The following is an 8,179-nucleotide window of genomic DNA, read 5'->3' as shown; positions in this document are numbered from 1 at the left end:
CCTCTTCAGGGGAAAGGCTAAGGGAGTAAACCCCGACAGAAAATCCGGAGCCGGAGTCCCTAAGGCGGTTTGACGTTGTAGTCAACACCGGCAACTCCTGCGGCGCACCTGAAGCCAAGCTGTATTGACTCCGTCTTTCCCTTGGGCCCTTCAGCTGCGAAGAGAGGGGGGGTCTGCTGCATGGGCAACAGCAGACCCTCCATATCACCCTGCCCAGGCTCTGTAGCTTCAGTGTCATCGCAAGATGTCGATTCAACACGGGAGGAGACAGATACCGTGTCACTCCCGAGTCGGACTGCACGGCCATTCTCGGCGGTGCGGATGGACTCTTAAGAAGCTACACCATCGTCTCTCGAGACGGACGGCTGCCGCCGACGACGACCCCTTCCACCTCCTCTGAAATCTCAGTCTTTCAGATAATTCCTCTTCCTCAAATCTTCAGTGTTTTGCTATTCTCTGCCTACACCCATGCTAACACCACCCTAATTCTACAAACCTTCTCTTACTTTAATATATCTTTGAACTACTCACTCATTATGTTCTCTTCTGTGTCCATTTTCTTATACATAATTTACTCCTCACGATTTGCTCACTGTACTTAAAATCTTTCACATATAAGGATTCTTGTCAAATCTCATGGTATTTTCTCAATACTTATCTTGACGCCTGTGGCATTTGCCAATTTTAATCAGTCCTTTCTCAGCCCCTCCTTGTGTTTCAACCCTAGGGACTTCCCTGTTCTACTTCACTACCCGCTTCTCTATGGTTTCTTGTTTTCCCACACCAAAAATCAAGGCTTCCCATGGAGCTTAATTATCAACCTCCTATTCTCTGAGTTTTGTCTTGTCCTGGTCAATGGTTCCATCATTCTCTCAGGAACTATTGAAAACAGAAGAGCCGGTGTCCATGCTGCCTGTCATCTACCAGACCCAATAAGCGGAGACAGGGACTGAATCTTTATGGGCGCTTTATTCAGATGGTTGGCGATCTGAGATGACAATGGGTTTGTACCCTAACAGACTGTCTTATATTCCAGTATAAATTGGCCCTTTTTAGAAGAAGAGTAAGTAAGGGGGTTGGAATTCAGGGAAAATGTTAATCAGAAAAAAAAGCTGCAGCATTCTTTCATTTGTGTCCTGGGTGGTGGTCCTTGTGCCCTGGGCTGTGGTCTTTGTGTCCTGGGCAGTGCTCTTTGCATCCTGGGCGGTGGTCATCTCACCCTGGAGTACAAAGGCTCAGATACCATCTTGATTGCTTGCAGTCGTCCTGAGGCACAAAGGTGGAACTGCTTATGGTCTCCTGGAGTCAAGGTGGGTCATACCTTCAGTTCCCGAAACAATAGCTTTTTACATACATTGATTACTAAGCTTATTCACTGTTACCTGAAACTAAAATTTCCAAACGTTTGAGCCCCCATCACTATTTCAGACCCAGTTTTGTACTTTCCCAGATACATTGGTCCATAGTTTTTGATTTTCCTTCAGGGTGAGATCCCGCCACCAACATATTGTTTGTAACCACAGAGAGGAGGTGTTGATTTTAGGAATCTTAAACGTTCTCGAAGCTTACAACTCTAATCCTTTAGCCATGTTGCTCTCCTAAGTGCCTCAGAGGAAGAGGTGCTGGGGGTTACTTTGTTCAATGTTCCCATGTGAAAGGTTGAAAAGTGGAACCCACTGTCACCAGAGAATCACAAATGAGAATTCAGGATACCTAGTGCCTTCCATGGGGCTGGGTTAAAATAGCCTGGGTGGAAGAAATTTATTTTCTCATCCCGCTTTTATAACTAACTTATATTGTGACATTTGTGCAAATCATTAAATGTCTTTGAATCTTATATTTTCATTTATTTATGATTCTTTCATACTGTGATAAATGCTCACAATAAAAACCGGGACACAGAACTTGAGCAGCAAAGCGAGGTGTTTATTTACGGGTTTACAGAGTCGGGTGCACCCTCAGCCAGGAGAATGTGCGCGCCACAAGAGGGAGCTGGCTGCTTTTATCCCTAACGCATTTAAAGCCCCCTTCCCTCTTCTTTTTTCCCCCCATTTCTCCATGCTGGATACTCCGGAGTTACAATCTAACGCGATTATCTAAATGCTCCTTTTGTGATTTGTAAATATGCTGTCAACTTCCTTCTCAGAGATCCTCTAATTACATTTGCCCTTGAGACCTTCTAATTACATTTGACCTTAAGACCCTTTAATTACATTTACCTTTTGTTACTAATGATTTTCTATTGGTTTAGGAGTCACTATTTATTTCTTACAATTCCTACTATAGGTTATCACCTCAGGATCACAGTCAACTGTGTAAAGCCAATTGATTCATTTTCTTTTTGGGGACATGTCAGTTTCTCCTTTGGATTTTCTTGTCCTGGTCAATGGTAGCATCATTCTCTCAGGAATTAACTATTCCAGACCTAGTTTTACACTTCTCAAGCTGTGATCCTGTCTATACAGAGATCAGAAAGGAGACCATTTGTAAGCATGTCGTAGAAATGAAAGAACACGAGGTAGCCATACCTGACTCTGAGCCTTGCTGAACCCAGCACAGGATTCTCGCTAAGGGTGGCATAAAGCAGGGAGCATGAATTATTTTTCTGTAGAAGTTCAGATAATAAGTATTCTAGGCTTTCTGGGCCATACTCTATTGAAACTACTTAATTTTGCTATAGCATAAAAACAGCCCTAAGCACTCAGTAAATGAATGAGCATGGCTATGTTTCAATTAAACTTTACTTATGGACCCAAGACTTGAATTTCAAACAATTTTTGTGATTCATAAAATATTCTTCTTTAGAATTATTTTAGTCATTTAAATATATAAAAACAACTCAGCTCCAGCGCTATTTATAGGCAGCAGTCACATTTGGCTGATAAGCCATAGTTTATCAACCCTTAGTTATAGGGATATTGTGTAGAATATTGGTAATTATTTTCTGTGATATAACCCAGATATCACTAATTGGTGCTTCAATAATTCCAAATAATCCTAAGCCCCTTTGTGGTTTGAGTGTACACAGCCACTTGTATGAGGTTCACATACTTATTTTCTAGGGCAATATATAGTAAGAATTAGATAGTAATTCCCTGGGCCTAGACTTCTGAAATTTGGTGGTTAAATCCCACTCCAAGTTTGGAGTTTGGTGCTGTACTGTCACAATTAAACACAAGTAGAGGGCATTCAGAAGAATCACACTAAGGGTGCATTTTATGGTACCAACAAACCCTTCCTCTCAATAAAACACTCATTTAAAGTCACTTTTACAGTAAATCCTGATCATATATCATATGTAGAAGACTAGAGAGACTATCAATGGGAATATGATGATGCTAAAGTTAACATTATCACTTACAAGTTTCTAAATAGGCCACCAGACCATGGATTGATCATTTGTGAATAATATTGTTAGCATAAAGAACTTCAGCATAGAACCCAAAATAGCAATCCCCCCAAAAATTATGTTTGAGAATCTTAGAATATAGATCATTATTTTATTTTAGCTTTTTCTTTCTTTTCTTTTTCTTTTTTTTTTTTTTACCAGTGACTAACACAAGTGGAAAAATGAAAATAAAATCTATCTCTAATTTCTATTTATTCTTTGACCATTTGAAGTGTGGGCTGTAAATTTGCTTAAAATGCAGATCCGATTGAACACCTGTTCTATCAAGCACCTACTTACTGCAGATACAAAGGTAGATACAGCATCATTCCACTCTTCAAGCTGTTCAGAATCTCTGTGGAAAGCAGTCAGGCCTAAGTGAATTGAAGTCACTGACTGCCCCTAGAATCTCCATTTCTCCTGTCCCTCTCTGGTTTAACCACCCCCAGCCCCTGTACCATCAGCATTTCTTCAATGCCCTATGAATTATTTTCCTTGGTATCTGCTGTTTTCTATGAATCTTTTATAAATTCCCAAAGCCAATGTCACAAGGAGGAAAACTCAGCTGGGAATGATCCCAAGGAACCTAGGGCCAGTTCTAAACTGATGACTTAGCACACACTTCCTAGATCCATCCTCAGCATCAAAATAACAACTTAAGAGGAGAAAACACAGAGCAAGTGTTAAGATACCAAATAAACATTATTAGCCAGTGACTGCTATTCAAAATTGCATATATATGCAAGTAAACGATGGGTTTGGCAGATTTAACTCATTTCAAGATGGGCAAACCTTTAATACATACCAATATGATTCCCATTGAAATCATACCCTACACTGAAACATATAAAGGATAAAGCCCTAGCTCTGGGGGACCCATCTTCCTAGACTTTTCTGAGGCAGGAGTCTATTGTAATTTTGCTCTGATCGCAGTTACCATGCTGGTCCCAGCAGGAGCCTAAGGACTCAACTTTTGAAATGTCATAAAAGAACTTTTCCTTGCTATGAAGAAATATAGTTTTCTGCCAGCTATAGAAGGAAGACTTTCTCCGCCTACTCTCCCTGGAGAACACTTGCACAGAAAACTCTGAACATCAAAGTAAAAAATAACCCATTATTTTCTAAGTCAGCAGTGTGTTTGCTTCTTACTAAGGCATCAGTAAATCCTTACGACAAATGATTTTATTTTATTTTACTAAAACCATGGGTAAGGTCAGGTTTCAGTAGAACTGTAAAGTGGAAATTTACCTCCAGCTTTGCCCACCCTCCTTTCTGGGCTTCTCTCCTCCATTTTGGTACTTAGTGCTTCATGCTCTTTTTCTGCCCCACAAAGAACTTTCAGTCCTTAAGAAAGTGATGGCCACTGATGGACTCATTGGAATTGAAAACCAAGGCTGTCTTTGTCTCTGACAATATTGTACTTAACCTATTCTGGAAATAAAAAAAGAAAAAAAATGTTGCAAATATATAGGAATGCAGAATAAAATATAACAAACATCCTTTGAAAAAATATTAAAAATTATTCAACTAAGCATACTCTTACCACACAATTCATCAATTGTACTGTTTGATATTTACTCAAATTAGCTGCAAACTTATGTCCACACAAAAACCTCTACATGGATAGTTATAGCAGTTTATTCATAATCGCCAAAATGTTGAAGCCACAAGGTGCCCTTCAGTAAGTGAATGAATATATAAGCTGTGGTACATCCTGACAATAAATGTCTAAAAAGAAATGAGCTATGGAAAAGACATGGATGGACATTAAATGCATATTACTAAATGAATCTGAGAAGGTTATATATTGTATGATTCCATCTATATGACACTCTAGGAATAGCAAATCTATAAAGTAAAAAACAATCAGTAGCTGCCAGGGGTTGGGTGTAAGAATGAATAGGTGGAGTTCAGATCATTGTTAAGGTAGTGAAAATATTCTGTGTTATACTATAATGATGGATACATGTTATTATACATTTGCCCAAACCCACAGAATGTACAATACCAAGCAGAAATCCTAATGTAAACTATGGTCTTTGGGCAATTATAATGTGTTAATGTAGGTTTGTCAGTTGTAACAAATGTACCACTCTGGTGTGTGATGTTGATAATGTAGGAAGCATGTGTGTAGGTAGAGTGTATATGGGAAATCTCTGTGACTTCTACTCAATTTTGCTATGAACTTGATACTGCTCTAAAAAGTAATAACATAAAGTCTTTTTTAAAAAGATATATCTGGTCTTCTGGTCAAAATGGTGGTGTAGGCAGACATGGCTTGCCTCTTTGCACAATCACATCAAAATTGCAGCTAAATTATAGAACTATGATCTCTCAGAACCATCAGAAATCAAGTTGAATGGAAGTCTGACCACTACAGAATTAAAGAAACCAAATCCACCCAGACTGGTAGGAGGGGTGCAGATGTGGAACAAGCTGGTCCCACACCCACGTGTGGTGGATAAAAATTAGGGAGGAATTCTCAGGAGTGAGGAGTCACAGCCCCACACCAGGCCCCCCAACCCAGGTTTCTAGTGCCAGGAAGATAAGTTTCCACAACTTCTGGCCACAAAAAACAGTGGAGATTGAGTCAGTGGAACAAACTGCTGGAATCCCAAGCAGTTCCTATTAAAGAACCCACACATGGACTCAACTTCTCAGACTCACTCCCTCTGAGCTCCAGCACTGAGGTAGCAGCTTGAAGGCACAAGTGGCATAAAGAAGGAACTGAAGTGTCTGGCATCAAGGTGAGCAAAGGCCATTGTCCTTTTTCTAAACTCTCCCCCCAACAGAGCTGGCAAGCTGGTGCCATATCTGAGACTCCCTCAACCTGGCTAACACTGTTTGACTCACTTTGGAGGTCCCCAGAGACTCTGCCCCACCCAATTTAACCAGCTCACACAAGCTGCTTTTCCATATGAATAGCTGGTCTTGTTTCATGCTTCACAACATCTAAATCCTATCAATAAGCAACAGCTGGCTTCAGTGAGCCCTAGGCATGGCACTAGCAGCAGCCAGCCAAGATTCACAACTTGATTTTGCTTGGGAATCTCCAAGCCCAGCACAAATAGTAGCCATCTCAGATTGCTTTATAGCTTAGGCAGGGTGGTCCCAGGCAAAACATATGTGGGGGCTGAGCTTGACCGGCACCACCTGGGAAACTCTAGGGTCAGCATACCCAGTGGACAGCTATAGACCACATCAGAGCACCACCACCCTGCCCCTGCAAAGCTTATCCTCCATGGAGGGCAGATGTGGTAGTCAGTGGTCACAGCCAATTTTTGCAGCTGACTGGCCTGGGTAATTATCCCCCAATGATAACCAAGGCTCAACTATATACAAGAGGAGCATGAACTCAGCCCACAAAAAGGGTGTACCTTGAGTACCAATCTTGGGTGATAGGGGAGGCTGTGCCACTGGAACCCAAAGGACACCTACTACATTAGGCCACGCTACCAAGACATGAAGTCAAAACAGCTCCTAATACATAGAAACAAACACAGGGAGGCCGTCAAATTGAGGAGACAAAGAAATATGGCCTAAATGAAATTAGATCAAACTCCAGAAAAAGAGCTAAATGAAATGAAGATAAGCAATCTATTAGATGCAGAGTTCAGAACACTGGTTATAAGGATGCCCAATAAACTCAGTGAAGACCTCAGCAGCATAAAAAGAGAGTCAGTCATAAATGAAAAATATACTAATTGAAATAAAGAACAATTTACAGGGAAACAACAGTACAGTGGATGAAACCAAGAATCAAATCAGTGATGGAGCATAGGGAACCAAAATTAACCAATCAGAATAACAAGAAGAAAAAGAATTTAAAAAAATAAGGAAAGTATAAGCAGACTCTGGGACAACTTCAAGAGGTCCAACAGCCACATTATAGGAGTGACAGAAAGAGAAGAGACCGAGTAAGAAATTGGAAATATATTTGAAAAAATAGCAATAGAAAACTTACATAATTTGGTCCCAAACAAGATAGATGCAAAGAGGCCCATTCTAAGACATATTATAATTAAAATGTCAAAGGTTAAAGATAAAGCGAAAATCTTAAAAGCAGCAAAAGAAAAAAAGTTAGTTACCTACAGGGGAGTTCCCATAAGACTGTCAGCTGATTTCTCAAAAGAGACTTTGCAGGCTAGAAGGGATTGGCCACAAATATTCAAAGTCATGAAGAGCAGGGACCTAAAGCCAAGATTGCTCTACCCAGCAAAGCTATCATTTAGAATCAAAGGCAGATAAAGAGCTTCCCCGACAAGAAAAAACTAGAAATGTTCTTCATCACCAAATCATTACTATATGAAATGTTAAGAGAACCTATTTAAGAAAAAGATCAAACTATGAATAATAAAATGACAAAAAATACATATCTATCAACAATTGAATCTAAGAAACAAACTGAGCAAATAAGAAGAACAGAGACAGAATCACGGATACAGAGAACATTTTGATGCTTGACAAATGGGAGGACATTTGAGAAGAGTGAGTGAAGAGGTGAGAGGATTAAGAAGTACAAATAGGTAGTCACAGAATAGCCACAAGGATGTGAAGTACAGTATAGAAAATGGATCAGCCAAGGAACTTATATGCATGACCCATGGACATGAACGATGATGGTGGTGGGTAGATTGCCTGAGGCAGTGGGGCTGCTGGATGGAGGGGGACAAAGGGGGAAAAACCAAGACAACTGTAATAGCATAATAAGTAAAATATAATATTTTAATAAAAGATATTCAGGGGAGTGGGTAGTAGGTGACTAAGTGGTAATAGAAAAAAAATACAGTA

Source organism: Furipterus horrens, unplaced genomic scaffold (genome assembly GCF_987537825.1).
Source record: "Furipterus horrens unplaced genomic scaffold, mFurHor1.1.pri manual_scaffold_10, whole genome shotgun sequence".
Classification (NCBI taxonomy): domain Eukaryota; kingdom Metazoa; phylum Chordata; class Mammalia; order Chiroptera; family Furipteridae; genus Furipterus; species Furipterus horrens.
Note: the sequence above shows the minus strand (reverse complement) of the source record.